Raw genomic sequence first — 19,458 nt, forward strand, 5'->3', positions numbered from 1 at the left:
CCGAGTGGTTGTCTGAGCTGAATGTGTGTGTGTGAGCGGGGCGGGGGGGTGAGGGGGCGGGCAACAGGCAGAGGTGGCCTAGGAAAGTGCTCTCCCATGTCCTGGCCCTGGGCCAGCCACTAACCTCTCCCAGAGGCTCTCAGGTAAGGGCATGAACCACAGCCCCCTGAGGGATCTCCAAGGGTGTGATGGACCTGATCTGCCCCACGATTCTGCCCCATGACTCTGTAACTGATGCTGAGAGTTGGCCAAAGGCCACCGGGCAGCTCTCCAGAGACCAAAGCAAATCAAATGAAAGGTCCCTGCGCTGAGACCTTCGGGCTCCCCAGTGCAGGGAGTAGTGTCCAGGTCCCAACTCAACTTGACATCTGGGGCTGGCTCTGGTCAGTCCACATCTGGGAGCAGACGTGGCAGTCAGTGGGGCCCAGTTGGCTCAGGACGGCAGACTGTGATCTGGGAAGACGCCAGAAACAAGAGGAAGGGTCTTATTCTCACCCAGGCCTGAACCCCTGGGTTGGTCTGTTTGCTCTTGAGAAGGTATCAGAATCCCCTGGTGGGAAGCCCCTCCCCCAAAGTGTCTGATCAGGAGGTCGGGGCTGGGGCCTGAGAACCTGCATTTCTAACACAGTCCTGGGATCCCACTCTGAGAACCGCTGATCTAAAATCATAGTTGAAGGATTTCACTGGTGGTCCATTGGTTAAGAATCTGCCTGCCAGTGCAGGGGAAACAGGTTTGATCCCTGGTCTGGGAAGATCCCACATGCCGCAGAGCAACTAAGCCTGTGTGCCACAACTATTGAGCCTGTGCTCCACAACTACTGAGACGATGAGCTGCATATACTAAAGCCTGTGCACCTAGAGCCCGTGCTCTGCAACCAGAGACGCCACCGCAATGAGAAACTCACACTCAGCAACAAAGACCCCGCACAGCCAAAAATAAATAACTAAATATTTTAAGTAAAATAAAATCATAATTGGGAGAGGGCCTGGGAAGCAGAAAGAAGGAGGCCCTGTGGTCAGAGCCTGGTGCCCCTCCCCATCAGAGGCAGCTGCAGGGTCGGCAGGAGTCCAGGCTGGGCTGGGCAGGGCTGGGATGCAGGTAGCTCAAGATGAAGGCCACACCTCACGGCAAGAACACCCCAGCCTGCCAGGAAAGGAGCCCTGGGCTTTAGGACCCTTGTCCATCACTGTCCCTCACACTGGACAGGTGGCCCTGGGAGCTTCTAGAAACCTGCTTCCCCCCATGGTGCGTGTTCCTGCTTCTGGGCCCTTGTCCATCACCCACCAATCCTTCAGCTTCACCTCCGGGGAGGCTCCCAGCCCCCAGCTGAGCAAAGCCCTGTGACTGGTCACATACCTCTGGCTGCGCCAACACCGTTGCAGAATCAGACGTAGAGCAGCCAGGGGGCCACAGGCGTGGCTGCCTCTGTGGCTCCAGCAATGCATTGGCGAGGAGACAGCTTCTGCCTGTTCATTCACTCAGCAAAGGGGCTAGGTGCTGGGGGGAAGGGAGGAGGAAGGGGAGAGGGAAGGAGGCTGCCTAAACACTCGAGACCCTTTGTACATGCACCACACATCCCTGCTGTCTGGACAAGGAAATGGCAACCCACTCCGGTATTCTTGCCGAAGCAATCCCACGGACAGAGGAGTCTGGTGGGCTATAGTCCATGGGGTCACAAAGAGTCTGACACAACTTAGCAACTAAACAACAACAACAACAAATCCCTGCTGTCAGTGTCCACACTCCCAGCCAGGCAGGCCTTGGAGCAAGACCAGGCTGTGAAAGGCCTCCTGGCAAGAAAGAGGCAAGAGAACTCTTAGGTGTGGATTCTGCTACTGGTGGACTCTTCTGGCCCTTGAAGTCAGACACCCCCTGCTCACTGCCCATGATCCACACCAGCATCAGCCCATCCATAGACGGCCTCAGCAGAACCCAGGCATCGCAGGACAGGGACAGAGCTCAGATCCCCAAAAGCCAGCATGGATGGAGCAGGACTCTGAGCTGGGATCTAGACCACAGGGACTCCCTGTGTTGGCCCCTCCCACAGGCCCTGCCCCCACAGGCCCTGCCCCCACAGACCCTGCTGACCCATAAGGCCCAGGTCTGTGCCTCCAGGGGCCCTTCTTCATCACAAGTCTGAACCTTCTTAAGCCCTTCACTGGGAAAACCCAGCTTCTGTATGTACCAAGTGGGTGCCCCACCTCTCGTAGAGCTCCAGGGTCTCCTCCCAGCTGGGAACCCTGCCATGTCATGAGGCTGCCACTGTTTGATGCTCTCTAATGTTCTCAACCATGAGAAGAGGCTGCTTTGGTTTCAATAGATGCTGGGTCTGTTAAGGCCTTCAGCTTTCGTCCCACCCTCTCTCCTAATGCACAGACAGCTCATATCCGTGGATCGAAAGCTGAGACATCCCAGGCTGGTCTCCCCCCACAAATCCTCTTCACCAGCTTCTCAAATGTGCATGTATTTCTGCTCCAACAAGATCTAGCATTCAGGGAGAAAAAAGCCTCACCTGCTGTAAGACTGACCCTCAGCATATCAGGACTGATGAGAAAACCAGGTCGGGTCAACCACCCCCATGGGTGTGATGTCACACTAGGAAACAGTCGCAGTGACAACCACAGTAAATACCAGCACAGTTAACAAGGCTAAGTCCTACCAGATAAAGGAATCCTACAGCAAATACAGGACTGTATTTTCAAGACACAACTTGAAAAAAAAAAATGGTAAAGGCAACTTGAGAAGGAATGTGGTCAGGTGAGGCTGCTGAGTTTTAGAACAAGCACAAATTGCAAAAATCAGAGGAACCATGTGTTGGTAAAGGAAAGAATTTAACACTTATCTTCGTTTTTTTAATGAAATTATTTCAGGGCACCCAAATAGCCCTGGTTGATGAAGGGACGTTTGTCACAGAATTCCACTAATGCATTCAGACGGAACACTTAGATAGGTGCCATGTTGCAACCCTGGATGCCATGCTTGACTCAGACGGTGGTCATTAATGGCTCAAACAATCAGGACAAAGAGATGCCAGGGCATGAGGGTATCTCCCCCTTTCTCCCCCACGTTCATGACCACTGCAACCAGACTTGACGTGATAGACTCCTGTCACAATGCCAGACACAGGGAAACACCATGAAGCATTCTTGCCCAGATAACATGAACCCCCCAAAAATGAAGTTGTTTGAGCTACATCCTAGTTTAGAGGAAATGCTAGGACTGGAGGAACTAGTTAAATGACACCAAGAGGAAGCAAATAGACAAGTCTTGAAAACAGGACACTCTAGAGAACTCAAGATTATGCAACAAGCCAACAGCTTTTAAAGAGAGTGGTGGGGGAAATAAGCTGCTTTAGATTAAAGAGGCTTTAAGGACAATACAAACCAAATGCCACATATGGATTTAATTCAGTTACCAATTTTACAAACCAACTGCAAAAAGGCATTTTCAAGACAATTAAGGAAAATGGCATGTGTACTGGGTGTTAGATGATAGCAAGAAATTGCTGTTAATTTTGTTAAATGTGCTAATAACCATGTGGTTTTGTTTGAAAATGGCCTTGTTTGTTTTAGAGATCCATACCAGAGTATATAAGGGCAAATTACTGAGGTTGGGGATTGATTTAAATACTTCAATCAAAAGAAAAACAGGAGACAAAAAGAGATAGGAAGAAATAAAAATGAATATAAGTGAATCAAGTGGGTAAAATCCTAACTACTGAATCTGTGTGATAAGAATATGAGGGTTCATGACTATTCTTTTTACCTTCCATGGCATTTGAAAATTTGCATAACAGTTAAATTTAAAACACGGTATCAGCCCATGAATATACAGTCAGAGCAATGAAGCCAATGAGAAAGTCTAGAAACAAACACATGGCAGCTCAATATATGATAAAGGTGATATTTCAAATCAGTAGAAAAAAAAGTAATTATAAGTAGCATTGGACAAATGGATGACCATCTGGAAAAAAATTAAGTTGGAGTCCAGCAGATGGATCAAACATTCACACTTGAAAAAAAAATGAAACCATAAGTTTATGAGAACATACAAGAATTTCTTTATACTCTCACAGAAGAGAAGGTCTTTCTGTTCATTTGAATCCCACAAAAGTACTGGTAGGCAACCATTTTTGCCTACAGAAATAGTAATTTCACACAAGTTCATGTATGTTACAAAACCCCAAAACCATTTTTAAAAATGATGGTTCTGGATGCATACATTTTAAAAATTTTTGCATGGCAAAAATCATAACAAAATGAAAATACAGATAAATTGGGGAAAAGATTTGCAACTCATACTCCAAAATATCAGCTGCCTCAATACATAGAGAACTTCTGTGAATCATAAGAAAAATGCCATCAACCCAACATAAATACTATGTTAATAATTCAAACACCAGTTCATCAAAAAGAGACTACGGGTGGATCTTAAACATACAAAAATATCCTCAATCGCATTCATAGTCAGAGAAATTCTAAATAAAATTGCAACAATATACCATTTCTCACCTATCAGACTGGCCAAGATAAGAGGATAGAAAAACAGAGGCTCACATAACTTGCCAACAGAGGTATAACCAAGTATGGCCATGGAGGACAGTTGGGCAAAATCTATCAAGATTATAAATGCACCACCATTTCACCTTGCTATTTTATTTCTAGGGATGTCTCCTACAAATATGCTCACACTTGAGCAAAAGCATATATGTCTAAGGATCCTCACTGCAGCACTGCTTAGAAAAGGAGCGTGGACACAGTCTGAATGTCCACTTTTCAGTCCCTGGATGAATGAGTTATCATGCGTGCGCGCTCAGTCGCTTCAGTCGTGTCCGACTCTTTGCAACCCTATGGACCATAGCCCTCCAGGCTCCTCTGTTCATGAGATTCTCAAGGCAAGAATACTGGAGTGGATTGCCATGCCCTTCTCCAGAGGATCTTCCCAACCCAGGGATAGAACCCGCACCTGCCTGTATTGCAGGTGGATTCTTTACCCTCTGAGCCACCTGGGAAGTCCTGAGTTATCATCACACATACATCCACTGTGGGAAAACCACATATGTGCTAAAAGCAGCAAGGCCCCTCTACACACACTGAGACAGGAGCTACAACATGCTCCGGGGAGAACCACGTGCCTGACGGAGATTAATGCACTGCCGGTGTGTGGGAACCGGAAATACAAGGCAGATACTCAGGAAACAGATAAAAACAGGGCTTCAGCTGGGAGGAGCTATCAAGTGGCTGGGGATGGAAGGAGACATGCTCCACCTGGACACTTTTTTTTTTTTTACTTTTTTTTGACCATGAGGCATGCAGGATCTTAGTTCCCTAACCAGGGATTGAACTAGTCCCACCAACAGTGGAAGCGCTAAGCCCTCACCACTGCACTGCCAGGGAATTCCCCCTTTTCTACTTTTTGAATGCTATTAGAATAGATACAATATTGGAATTTGTACATTGAGGAGGGGGAAGGGAATCCCTAGGAAAGAAGAGCTGGGGAGGGTGAAGAGCTGGGGAGGGCTCCACCCACACAACCACATGCCCACATGCCAGCCATGCCTCTCTCAGCTTCCCAGAGCACCTCAAAATCAACCTGACTCCATTGATCTCAGCCTCTTCCCCCAGGCAGGCCCCCTGAGCAAGGCCCACCACCAGGCTCTCTCCTGGAGGAGGTGCAACACTGTCCACGTGGGGCTGGAACACGGCTGGTGTGGGGGGTCAGTTGCCCCTCCGCCAGAGTCATCCACACATGGACACAGCTGAGCCATGGAGGTGGCATGAAACCCCAGTCAAAGCCAACTCCCCTGGCTCACCCCAGGGTGACCTGTCACTAGTGGTGACAGTCACTGTCTGCCCAGACTGTATCCCCTCACTGACTTGGCATTCCCAGATGTGTCAGTGTGTGTCCACCTCGGGGCTGGGGGCTAGCTGCACCCTCTGCAGCGGCACTCTCATACCCCTTCTGATGTCCATGTCAGAAGCTTTCTCTCTTTTCTTACTTTAAAAAAACTCTGCTACACAAATGCTCTTGAATGATCAAGCCTAGTCCCTGGTCCCAAAGCTAAATCTTCTTCAGAGATCACAAATCTGACATTGTTCACCATAAGCTATCATCTTGGGGGCTCGTCCAGAATCTTCAGGACAAGGTAAGAAGACTCAGCTCTAGCCTCTCTGCTTTCTCAGTAAGTACGTTTTCTGCTTTACTTTACTAACTTCTACGGTGTGCTTGTGTGAATGAATGACACTGCCCAAGCAAGTGATGAGCCCTGCTCTGCAGTTTCGTGGTGCCTCGTAATGACTGAAGGCAGCCCCCAAAAGGGGAGTTTTATCGGGGTTTTAACATCGACCTGCCAATGCCAAGAGACACCCAACATCCTTGCCAGGGGAGCGGCCAGAGATAAGCAAAGTGCATGGACCAAACTTTCCTTTCTCCATCACCTTTTCCTGGTCTCTTTGACCATTTTGTAATTGCATAGGGAATTAGAACTACTAACATAATCTGTTATATCACGGACTTTCAAGGAACTTGTGATCCATGCTGTTACTATGTACTTTTACTTAGACTCCCCAAGTATGAGGGGCTTCCCTCATAGCTCAGTCAGTAAAGAATCTACCTGCAATGCAGGAGACCTGGGTTCTATTCCTGAGTTGGGAAGATCACCAGAAGAAGAAAATGGCCTCCAGTATTCTTGCCTAGAGACTCCCCATGGACAGAGGAGCCCTGAAGCCTCAATCCATGGGGTCGCAAGAGTCAGAGATGACTTAGCGACTAAACCACCACCACCAGCTGCAGGGAGTCCCCTCTCTCCCGATGTCCATGCAGCTTCCTCCTCTTTCTTTCCAGTGAGGCTGTCCTAGTCCCTCTGTTCTGATCAGAAGCCTCCGGGTGCTTCCTCTCCCTCCCCCTCCCCCTCATTGATTTCTGATTCCCTGTTCTGCCTTTCTCTAGCTTTTTTCAAACTAGGATAGCATCTGCACTCCCTGGGCCTGGGCTGGGCCTGGCACAAAGGTCCTCCGCGCACACCCTCAGGAATGGGACGAAGACAGATGGGCATCCATCCAGGTACTTCCAGTTCTTCCATGGCTCTGCCATCTCAGAAAGAAGTGAGGACGGGCAGCACCTCAGACTATGGGTCTCTTTTGGCCCGCAGAGTGTGGTGAAGAGTGCAGACCTGGGTCCACATCCTGGACTGGCCACTTCTCAGCTGTCTGGGCTTGGGCAAGGTTCTCAAACCCTTGGAGACTTGTTGCTACAAGGGTGACCATTTTCATGGCCACCTGGCTCGCGCTTGTATCTGACCACCTCTCCACATCCACCTCCCCTCATGGGCACTTGGGCCCCATACTCCTCTCTGCCCAGTCTCCACCTCTGTTGATTTGGCCTGCTGATCTACCCAGCATCAGTGTCCTGTGAAGCACACTCTTCCTGCCTCGCTCATCCCCACCATGAGAGCACCGAGCCCTGGGCAATGACAGCTTCCAGAGTCCAGGGCCTCCTCCAACCCTGGAGCAGGCCTGGGACAGACATGTTATCATTCTCCAGCACTAGCCCTGGTGACTATCTCATTAGGCTGTGCTTATAGTTTTTAATCCCTGTATAAAATGTCTGATGGAAACTGGGTTCATCCTCACTGGGTTCCCACGAGGGCAGGTGGGCCCTGCTTCAGTTTCCCCTGCTGGCCTGGGGCACCAGGTGCCCCCTTGGCGCTGACAGACTCACAAGGCCACAACCACCCTCCTCCTACTGCCCAGGGTCTGGCCAACTGGGCTGTTGGCACTTCCAGCCAAGGCACACGGCTGCAGCCTGGGGCCAGGACCCACAGGCCTCCAACATCAGAGCTGCAGAGGCTCAGGTTTGCAGCGGTCATCTATGGGAGGACATTTATAGCCCCTGGCGGAAGCCACACAGCACAGGTGAGCTCAGGCCTGCCGGGGGGTGTGCACAGGAGCACTGACAGAAGCCAGTCCTCCCCTGAGCCCCTCGGGGACCTGAGCTCTAAAAACTGTTTGAGTCAACCTGTTAACAAACAATGGGAAAACAGATGAACGACTTAGTTCAGTTCAGAACGATTTCAACTCAGAATAATTTACTCAGTTCTGAGTAGGTGGGTGTGGGGGTATGTAACGCTAAGGTGGGGGACTCCTGCATGGATGAAGGCTCTTCCAAACAAGTCTGCCTTATCAGGAGGCCTGAGGTGAAAGGCAAGGGCAGGTAAAAACAAGCTCCTAAGAAGAATGAAGTAATGCATTTGTAGCAACATGGATGGACCTATAGTCATACTGCATAAAGTCAGACAGAGAAAGACAAATATCACATGATATTGCTTATATGTGGAGTCTAAAAAAATGGTACAAATGAACCTACTTACAAATCAGAAATCAAGTCACAGATGTAGAGAACAAACTCATGGTTACCAAAGGGGGAAAGAGGTATAAATTGGAAGATTGGGATTGACAGAAACAGTGACAGACTATTTCCTTGGGCTCCAAAATCACTGCAGATAGTGACTGCAGCCATTCAATAAAAGACACTTCCTCCTTGGAAGAAAAGCTATGACCAACCTAGACAGCATATTAAAAAACAAAGACATTACTTTGCCAACAAAGAGTCAAAGCTATGGTTTTTCCAGTAATATGTATGGATATGAGAGTTGGACCATAAAGAAAGCTGAGCACCGAATAGTTGATGCTTTTAAACTGTGGTGTTGGAGAAGACTCTTGAAAGTCCCTTGGAATTTGAGGAGATCAAACCAATCAATCCTAAAGGAAATAAGTCCTGAATATTCATTGCAAGGACTGATGCTGAAGCTGAAACTCCAATACTCTGGGCTACCTGATGTGAAGAATCAACTCACTGGAAAAGACCCTGATGCTGGGAAAGATTGAAGGTGGGAGGACCAGGGGATGACAGAGGATGAGATGGTCGGATGGCATCACTGACTCTATGGGCATGAGTTTGAGTAAGCTCTGGGAGTTGGTGATAGACAGGGAACTCTGGCATGCTGCAGTCCATGGGGTCGCTAAGAGTCAGACACAACTGAGTGACTGAACTGAACTGAATACGGACCTACTGTATAGCACAGGGAACTCTACTCAATACTCTGTAATGAACTACGTAGGAAGAGAATCTAAAAAAGAGTGGACATATGTATATGTACAACTGAATCACTTTGCTGTACACCTGAAACTAACCCAACATTGTAAATCAAGTAAGTATGTTCCAATAAAAGTAAAATTTCCAGGGCAGGAATAGAGTTGCAGATATAGAGAATAATCATATGGATACAAGGGGGAAAGGGGAGGGTGGGATGAACTGAGAGAGTAGGATTGACCTATATACACTACCACATGTGAAACAGCTAGTGGGAACCTGCTGTATAGCACAGGGAGCTCAGCTCGGGGCTCTGTGATGACCCAGAGGGTTGGGATTGTGGGGCAGGAGAGAGGTCCAAGAGAGAGCAGGTATATGTATACATACAGTTGATTCACTTCATTGTACAGCAGAAACTAATACAACATTGTAAATTATATCCAATAAAATAGTATACTCCAAAATATACTCCGAAACAAAATATAAATAGTATAAATAATTTATTATACTATTTATAATAGTATAAATAGAAAAGGAACTGCATGTTTGTGAAACTGCATGCTTGCCTCTCCTTTTTCCTACCTGCTTACTCACCTCCATATGCCCCCAAGAGCACACCCTGTACACCCCATATGTCAGAAGCCCCATCTCAGGCTCTGTGTCTAGCGAACCTGATCTTTCAAAAGTGTGTGTGAGATGAGTGGATACAGACGAAGTACTCAGAAGAACAACTGGCACCTGGGGAGCCTCTTACACCCACTACACACCCCTGGGGCTCCACAGCCTCAGCAGCCCCAGGGGGTGCAACCCAGGGGGTGGAGAGCCTCCTGCCAGGAACCCTGTCCAAGCTGAGACCTGAGGTGTGAGTGTGAGTTCAGGGAAGCACAGCAGGCAAGGGGAGGTCACAGTCAAAGCCAGGGAAGGGAACAAGAGCCCGCTCAGGGGCTGCAGCCAGGGAGAGGGCAGCACGAAGGGCACAGGAAGATGAGGAGAGGCACTGAAGAAGCACATCACCTACTCTCCAAAGTGTCCTTGGCCCAGAGGAAAGACCTGCATTCAAACCCTGCCTTGGCCTCTCTCTCCAGACCCAAGAGGCTCATGAGCAAAGTTGGTATAATGATACCAGCATCAAAAAAGAAGTCTACAGCATTAAATTACGTCAGGTATTAGTGAAATGCCCAGCAGAGTCCTTGGGATAGAGGGCTGGGCCGGTGCTTGCGTGTGAGTGTGCACACACACGGAGCCCACATACACACGCTGTACGCCAGATGGGATACACAAGCTGAGCCCACATACACATGCAGAGCACAGACGGGGCGATGCAGCGCTCTGGCCGCCACGCTGCCACGGCTCCGTCCTCGCTCTTCTCTGCGGCCTTGGGCCTTTCCCTGCACCGGTCCTCCCCTTTCTTCCCCTAACGTGCCCCAGTCACCTCACAGAACCACAGCTTTTCAAAGTCTCAGTCCAACCTGAGACACACATGGTGTCTCCCCTCCGGGGGTGGGAGTGGCTATGATGTGTGAATGGTGGCCATGGCCAGAGGATGTGCTTTAGAAGCCTTGGTCTCAGGGCTTCCCTGGTGGTCCAGTGGCTAAGACGCCTCACTCCCCGAGGGTGGGATGTTTCGAGAGAACAGCATCAAAACATGTATATTATCTAGGGTGAAACAGATCATCAGCCCAGGTTGAATGCATGAGACAAGTGCTCGGGCCTGGTGCACTGGGAAGACCCAGAGGGATCGGGTGGAAAGGGAGGTGGGAGGGGGGATCAGGATGGGGAATACATGTGGATCCATGGCTGATTCATGTCAGTGTATGACAAAAATCACTACAATATTGTAAAGTAATTAGCCTCCAACTAATAAAAATAAATGGAAAAAAAAAAGACGCCTCACTCCCAACGCAGGGGCCCTGGGTTGGATCCCTGGTCAGGAAACTTAATCCCACATGCAGCAACTGAGAGTTCACACGCCGTAACTAAAGATCCACATGCCGCAAGGAAGATAGGAGATTCCACATGCTGCCACTAGGACCCTGCGCAGCCAAAGAAATATTCTTCAAAAGCTGTGTCTGTGTACTGGGGGCAAGGCAGCTCCCCCAGACCCAGCCTGGCGTGATCACATGGAGAAGCCAAGGGATACTGAATTCTCCCCTAGGCACCCCTGCAGTCTCGGGAGGCCTGCCTACTGCTCTGACCCTTTTCAGAGCACCCAGGGTCGAGGAGGCAGCACCTGGACACGGATGCGGGCTCTCTAGACGAGGTCAGCTGGTGACATCTGCAGTGCCATGAAGGCTGAGTCCAACAAGTGTCCCTCATAATGCTTCTGTCATTGTCATCTCATTTCCATTATGATTGCTTATTGGATTCACTAAGTCTTTATACATGTATTTCAAATTTTCCAAATACCTAGACTCTGTTTTATTATTAATTTCTATCAGACCTGGGCGGTGTGGACAGGACGCAGGCTCTTCCAGGAGCAGCCCTGATGTCTTCCTGCTCCTGGCCTCATCTGCCCAGTGGGGGCCACCCACTGCTAATAACCACAGTCAAACAAATAATTGACGGAGCCTCCTGCCTGCTCAGAGTGATTAGCTCAGGAAAGCTGAGGAAGCTCGCCTCAGAACTCCACAAGCTCCTCCCCTATGAGCCTCTAATCCCATTCAACCCTAACCCACCCAGTCTTGTCCCTGAGCTGGTGCACGTGGCCAGCTCTTGCCTTCCTTCAGTCTTACGCCACTCTAGGGGCAAAGACCTGGACCCCAGAGCCTACCATCCCCCATCAGCTTGGCCAGGGCTGCCCCTCATTTAACCAAAGCCCTAACCTCAGAGCAGTAACAGAGTCCGGACAGGGCTTGTTCAGAGTCCACAACTGAAATGGTCTTGGGCACAGAACCAGCCTTCAGGAAAGTCTTGGGCAAGAGAAGTCTGGGCCTCTGAGCCTGGGTTTCCACAAGGGCATCACCCTGGGAAGTGCCTGGTGCCAGAACACAGCCTGAAACCCCCCAACTCAGGAGCCTCCCTGGTCCTGCCCCGAGAGCCAGCTGTGGCTGAAATACAAGCCACACCCAGACGGGATGGAGGCTTCATGACAGTCACATGGGGAGGGTCTGGGTACCAGCGGCCCAGGAGAGGGGTCCATGCAACTTGGGCAGCCTTAGTGGGGGTTGGGGAAACAGGCTCTGCTAATGAACCCATCAGAACACACACCCTCGCCCAGCCCCCTCAGTTTCTGGGTGAGCCAGCCTCCTCCACGGAAGCAACTCTTTGTTAACAGCGTTGCCATGACAACCAGATCCAGGGAGAACTCTCTCTTCAAGGTAGAGTCTGAGGGTGACACTTGGAGAAACGGAAGTGGTGGTGACAACGGGCAAGGGCCTGGCCTCCCAGCCCCACCCCACTACTCCTTGAACAGGGGTCTGGATCCCCAGAGATGCCCCCCTCTTGCCATTCCCAGAGCTTGTGGGTCTGCTCACCTCTCCCCTCCCTGAAAGGGGAAGCAAGATGGCTGAGGCTGGGGGATGGGGGGCCCCCACCCCCAACACACAGGTTCCCAGACACAGATGTGCACTTCTCTACCCCGCCATGCACAGCAGCTCGTAGATTTTCATACACATCCCACGAATGTCTGCTGAATCCTCCAGCATAGCCACACTCTCAGGGCTGGTGGTCCAACTGGGGCCAACGGGCCAAGTACAGACTTGATCCTGAGGAATCACAGCCTGACAATGACACCACGTGCCCAGGGCACCCTCAGAGCACACCTGTGCAGGGAGGCTCCCTGAGGAGGGCTGGGAGCCGACTAGGTGGGGAGAGGCAGGGCTGCATGGCGCATAAGGCTCAGCATTTTTACAAAGGGAAGGTTAAAAAGGTCACCTGGCTGCACCGTGGGGCAGGCACTGCAGGGGCAGGAGGCTGCTGGGGTGTCCAGGCCGGGGGAGGGCAGCCCCGCCCCAGGAGGTGGCAGTGGGCAGAGGGAGGGGGAGGCATGGAAGAGAAGTCAGGGGTGGGGGCAAACTAGCTGAATGCTCAATCAATGCCAGGGTTGACCTGGCAGAGGTCTAAGAGAGACCCTGGCTGTCCCACCTGCTCAGAGAGGGGACGGGGCAGGGGAGGATTAGGGGTGCAATGACAGTGGTCACTTGGGAGGCAGCAGGCAGGTCTGGGCTTGAATGCTGCCCGGAAGAGCTGGGGTGGGATCAGCACCAAGGAGGAAATGGAAACCAGGGTTGAGGAAGAGAAAGTGGAGGCCCAGGTCCCAGGAAGGGGGACACCGAGTGCCCCAGGAGAGGAGGGGGGACCTGCACAGCCCTGGGGACCAGAGCCTGGGAGCAGGGCCGGAGACATCCCCAGGCCCCTGGAGCCTGTTCCCCAGGAGTGGGGGGCACACAGCTGGGAGTGGGCCAGGCTGTGTGGGAGGTGATGGGGTGCAGTGAGCACGCAGAGCACACCCTTCACAGTCAGCCCCGCGCAGGGGAGGAGAGCGGGGTGCAGAAGAGCCAGAGGGAGAGACAGTAAGCAAGGTTTGCTGTTGTGTTGAAACTGGAAGAAGCAGTAGGCAAATGGCTTCACCTCTGAGGCATGTCAACTAGGGCAGCAGCACCGCACCAGGGAGGAGCCGGGGTGGGAGGAGCTGGACAAGCCAATCAAAGCGCCCCCTGAGTTCTCAAGGCTACACCTAACGGGCCAGCTCCCTGGCTGGGGGTCTCAGCACGTGTGTCCCCCGGGAGAAATGGGGACCTCTCCTCTGAAGAGCTAGGGCACTTACCAAGGCCCAAGCCCCTCCTCCTTGAGCTGGCACTCACCCACCACTCCCCAAAGTCACCCTGCACTGCGGAGAACACAGCCGCTCAGAATGGACACCGGGGACCTCGAGCTCCCACCACCAGCCCGGGCGGAACAGGCCGCAGCCTGCCCCTCCGCTCCCCAGCCCGTGCACCAGCCCTGAGGAGCTGCCCTGTCAAGTGAGCTGGGGAGAAGCATCCAGGGCAGGACCCCTGGGTGTTGCCCTGAATCCTGCCCCAAGACCCCTGTGGGGCTCTGAGGAAATGCTCTGCACACAAGAAAAATGCTTGGCACACAGACACGGGAAACCATGTCTGTCCACCCTGAGGCAGGGTCAGTGCCAGGCAGGGCTCACACCCCTACCCTTCCCTGGCCCTGCAGGCATCGATGTGACCCTAACACCACCATACCAGACACCTGTCACCTTTTCTCAGGCCTGAGCCCCATCTCAGGAGGTGAGTCCTTGAGGCCTTCCCTGCCCTAAGGTGACCCCCGCTCCTCCACTCCAGGCCCCCAGCCCTCCCATACTCTGTGCGGGCCAGAACATGAGGCTGTTGACTCTCCCTTCCATGGTTCCTGCCATGCTGATGTCTGCTGACCTACCCAAAGCTTGCTTCAGGGTTGTGAGACTGGGACTTCCCAGTGTCCCCACTGCAGGGACATTCTGAATGGATCCATAGAGGCCAGTTCACTCTGCACACCCAGGGCATCCTTGTGTTCACTCTCTGACACACACACACAAAGCCCCAGGCTCTGTGCCCAGAAAGAGGTGAGAAACACAGTCGTAAAAGAGGGCAGAGTGTCCTCCCAGACCCCAGCAGATCGGGGGCCCCCGACATGCGGCCAGTGGGTGTCAAGAGGCCATCCTTCCCTCCTGTGGCCAAGGGCCCGGGAGCTTCCCACCAAAGCCGCCCTGTGACTCCAGGCCTCCCTTCATCCCCTCTGCTTGCCTCCGTGCTCCCTGCCTCCCTTCTCAGATTCAGCTGGAAGCCGCGTTGCCAAGTAAACACACATCTCAGGAGGGAGGTGGGCAGGCAAGGGCAAAGGGATGAGCGGCAGCCTGCAGTGGGTGGGAGCTCCACGAAGCAGATTTCTGCTCAGCATTTGGAGGCTCTGAGAGAAAAAACAGCCAGAGCGGACCAGAGCTGAAGCAAGCAGATGGCCTCGGGAGGGGAGAGGGAGGGAGGAGGCGGCCCAGCAGGGGGCAGTAGGAGGGCCGACCTGGACTGGGAGCCACACTGAGCCAAGACCACCTGGACAGGCCTCTCCTGCATCTTTGCCCCTCTCCCCCACTGTGGCCTGGCACCTACCCCCAGCACCCCTGTGGGGCGGCCCGGGGCCCCTCTTCTGGGGTAGGGTCATACAGAGATGTGCAGCCTACCCTCGCCCACCCTGGTCCCAACTTCAGCTCCTAGCCCTGCACCTTCACTTGGTCTATTTGACCAACTTGGCTTTGAAACATATGGCTTCAGAACAGGGTTCTGTGGTTTAAAAAGCAAATATCAACCAAAGCTATTCCAGTCCCACCCATTCGGCCTATTATCACAGATAAGGAGACAGGTGGGCTCAGGGGTACTCAGGCTATACCTGAGCAACCCAGCCTCCAATGGATCTCCTCTGGAAGACCCAGGAGACAGACTGGTGGGTCTGTTCCTGGCCTGGCCAGCTGCAGAGGATGCCCTCCCCCACCAGCCTGGGCCCACCAGCCTCACTCAGGCCGACCCAGCACAGACGCTGGTGGTGCTGGTATTTCTCCCTCCTCCCCCCTCGTCTTCCTACTGCTCCTCCCCGAATCCTCCTCCTCCTCTCCATCCTCTTCTTCCTCCTACCCCTCCTCCTCCTCCTCCTCCTCCTCCTCCGCCTGCAGTTGCTAAGTTACACCAGAAAACCCCTCTGCTCTGTGTGAACTGTTCCATTTCCACGATTTGCCAGGTGGAAGGGAGCCATCAGGCTGGCAGCTCGAGGATGCCTCCCAGAGAAAAACAAACTTGTTGGCTGTCTCTCTGGCCCCCAGGGCACACCTGGGGACACGTGTTTATGCTCCCCAACCCCGGAGCCATGTGCTGGAGCACACAGCTGCCCTCGGGAGGGTGTTAGCCTGTGGGTCCACACTGCTTACTCTTCTCAGGGGCAGGGCTTGCAGATTCCACTGCCACCCCCACCCAGGCCCACCCAGACTCCAGAGACCTGCTGGTCACTATGATACATGTCCCTACGAACGAAGAAAGGCAGGAGGGGAGAAAACCTACCCTTGTGCCCCCAGCCAACACCCTCCACATCCCCCCACTCTGAATCCCCTCCTCTTATTCTGGGCTGGGGTCCAGAGGTGCCAGTGCAAAGTGTCCCCAAATGTAGGGGACATACCCTCAGAAGTCACTGAAACCATGGTGTCATTCTACAGGCAAGGAAACTGAGTCTCAATGGAGCCTGCAGCCTGCCCACAGCTCCAAAGTCAAGGCCCGTGGCCTCCCAACTGTACACAAGAGCTACTGCTTTGCTCTCTATGCCTCCTACCTGGGCAGGGAAGGGCCTGGACCCAGGCTGGGCTGGGAAAGACTATGTCCAGAGGGAGGTGGGAGACCCCTGAGGGGCAGAACAGACCACTGCCTCTTCGAGGTCCCCCAGCACGCCAAGCTAACTCTGCACATTCTGGGCTCCCAGGGCAGGTGGCCATCGGAGCCCTTCCATTGGTTTGGAGGGATGTATGAGAGCAGTGGGGAGGCTGAATCTGATGGGGCTCCCACTTCTAAGCAGGCAAAGGAGGGTGTCCCGGCCCCCACCACATCTCAGCCCCAGGTGGTTCCCAAGAAGTAGACGGCCTCCTTGTAACTGTCCACCAGCTCCAACACGCCCAAGCAGCTAGATATGAGGGCGCCACGGGCCTGCTGTGTGTCTCTCCCTAGACAGCAGTGCCCCCACCCCCACAAGCGCAGATCAGAACTAGCTGCACCTGCCCCAGACTCGTTTCCAGCAGGGAGGGCATGGGGCAAAGAGAGCGCGGTCCTTCAAATGACCCTTGCCCACCGTGCAGAGAGGGGCATCTCGCCCTGGCCGGCTCTCCTCAAAGGCTGAGCTCACGCCCCAATTCCTCGCCAAACAGCAAGGGCGCGAGATGCCACCGCGGGGCCCAGAATGCAGACAAGCAAATGGAAACTTCCAACTGCGCAGCCCCAGCTCCTCAGATTTCCCAGCCCCCTCCTCCACGCCAGGCCCGGGTCAGAGGACCAGCGCGCGGGAGCCAACACCAGCCTGCCAAGTGCGTTCCCTCCACGCCCAGGCTGAGACCGCCCGGTGCCCTGCAGAGGCTGGAGACTGGGGGGTCCTGGCGCTGTCCAGCCCCGGGCGGAGTTCTCGGGAACTCCGCACTGGGCTCCCGCACGCCCTTCTCCACGCGCGTCCCCCGACCCGTGCCGGGAGCCCGCGCCCCGGCCCCACGACGGTCGAGCCGGGCGGGACCCTGGACCCGCGTACGCCCCGCCCTGCCGGCGTGGGCGACCGGAGGGGACGGCCCGCAGGAGGGAGGGAGGGACGGAGGGACTGAGGATCGGGCGGCCGCTGCCTACCTCGGTCCGGGCCAGCGTAGCTCCCGCGCAGCCCTTGCGCCGCAGTCGGGCCCCAAGCAGCGCGCGGCCGGCGCCGGCGGCGGCTCATGCTCTGCACTTGGGCCCGCGGCACCCGCCCACCCACGGCCGCCCCCGCTGCGCCAGCTGCGGGCAGAGCGGCTCCCTCCGCAGCCGGCGCCGGGGAGCGCGAGCGAGCGAGCACGCAGCGAGCACGGAACGGGCGCGGATCGGGCACGAAGCGGGCACGGAGCAGGCGGGCGCGAGAGCGCGGGGAGCGAGAGGATGCGGGGCGGGCTGAGAGAGAGAGAGAGAGAGAGAGAGAGAGAGAGAGAGAGAGAGAGAGAGCGGGGTGAGGAGTGGTGTGGGATGGGCGAGTGGAGAGCGACAGTGTGGGACGAAGGTGCAAGGAGAGGTAGGGCGCGTGTCCAGGGCGCAGGGCGGCGGGCGGGGGCAGGGGGTTGGGGGCTAAGGGGGGGGGGGGGCGCAGGGAGACACAGGGTCAGCCTTTCATTTTAAAAAGGACAAGGCAACAAACACCCCAAAAGGTGATGTGGCCGCCTCAGGCAAAAGACCCTTTGGAAATTCTCATAGAGCTGCCAAAATTCTTATCATCGGCATCTGACAGTGAAAGCGCTTCCGTGGGCAAATCTGGTCCCTTTGGTTATTCCAACCATCACAACCATCCTGTGGGGTTGGTTTTGGTTTTGTTGCCATTGGTCAGAAACAGATATATGGCCAGGGAAGTGCAGTGACCCAGCAGCATGTCAGAGCTGATAAGGGGCAGAACCAGAGTCCAAAATCATCTTACAAGATTCCATAGTCCCCATTTTTCCAAAACCACTAAGAGGACGATCCAGGTCTTCTGGCTCCCAGAGGAGCCTCCTGCCTCTCGCTCTCTGAAGGGATACCCCTGTTTTCTAACAACAAGGTGGGGGTGGGGTCAGGGGTCAGGAGTGACTCAGGCTCAGGTGACTAGGAACAGGTCTGGTGCCCCACCACACCCCTTGGAGAAGCTGAGGACCTTTTTTACTCATTCATTCAGTACATGTTTATTGAGCACCTACTGTGCCATTCTGGGCTCTGGGGTACAGGTGTGAATGTCCCTGTCTGGTTGAAGTCTACATTTTTGAGGGAAGTAAGCAATAAATAAAAAACACAAGTAAATATTCCATATGTCATGATGCAGATGCTCTGAAAAAAAGCATGGTGAGGAGAGGGCAATTTATGGGGTTTTTTGGCTTTGACTATGATCAGGGAAGTCTTCACTGAAAGGGTGATGTTAGAACAAAGATTTGACTTAGGCAAAGCATGCTCAATCTGAAAAATGAAGATGTGACACAAAGGGAACAGGAAGTGCAAAGACCCTGAAATGAGAGTATGCCTTGGATGTGTGCAAGCAATAAGGAGGAGGTCAGAGTGATATGAGAGTGAGTGAGAGTGTGGTGGTGATGAGATTCCAGGGGGTGCCAGGGTGACTATATGAGGAAGAGCCTGGTTAGTTGGCCATCAGCCCACTGTGGCTTTGACTCAGAGGGAGCTACATAGCTGGTGGAGGGTTTTTCACAGTGATGCTATGCTGACTTTTTTTTAACAAAAATATTTGATTATGGAAAACTGCATTTTCAAAAGTAGGCCCTAAGAAGGCATAATAAGCCCAATGTTGGGCTTCAGTAAGCATCAATATGTGGCCAACTTTGCTCCATCTGTACCGTCACCCACCATTCCCTATATTATTTAAGTGAACACCGACAGCTTTCTATATAACATATATATTATACATATGCAATAGTACATAAATCATAAATTTGTGCTTGATAGATTTTCAGTGAGGACACTAATAACCATCTGTACCTTGATTTTTATTGTGGAAAGGTTTTAAATTACAGAATCATTTTCTTTGATAGAGGACCATGCAGATTATCCACTTCTTCCTGTATCACTTTGGTAAACTGTTTTTGAAATATTTTTCCATTTTGTGTAAATTTTCAGATTTACTGACATGTTATTCATAACATCCTCATA

At 53.0% G+C, this 19,458-nt stretch overlaps 1 protein-coding gene across 3 annotated transcripts in view; it reads right to left on the reverse strand.

The window, feature by feature from the left end:
* Positions 1-19,458, reverse strand: part of RASGEF1A (RasGEF domain family member 1A) — a 135,718-nt gene that overhangs the window by 73,307 nt on the left and 42,953 nt on the right. For 2 of the 3 annotated variants that reach the window (XM_020909208.2, XM_070470675.1), the window contains exon 1: positions 17,437-17,747. The exons of the other annotated variant lie outside the window; for it this stretch is intronic. The gene's annotated coding sequence lies outside the window, so the exon portion shown is untranslated. Of the gene's footprint in view, positions 1-17,436; positions 17,748-19,458 lie in introns of those variants that run through there. 3 annotated transcript variants of the gene reach the window in all.

The sequence above is a fragment of the Odocoileus virginianus genome, chromosome 7 (genome assembly GCF_023699985.2).
Source record: "Odocoileus virginianus isolate 20LAN1187 ecotype Illinois chromosome 7, Ovbor_1.2, whole genome shotgun sequence".
NCBI classification, from domain to species: Eukaryota; Metazoa; Chordata; class Mammalia; order Artiodactyla; family Cervidae; genus Odocoileus; species Odocoileus virginianus.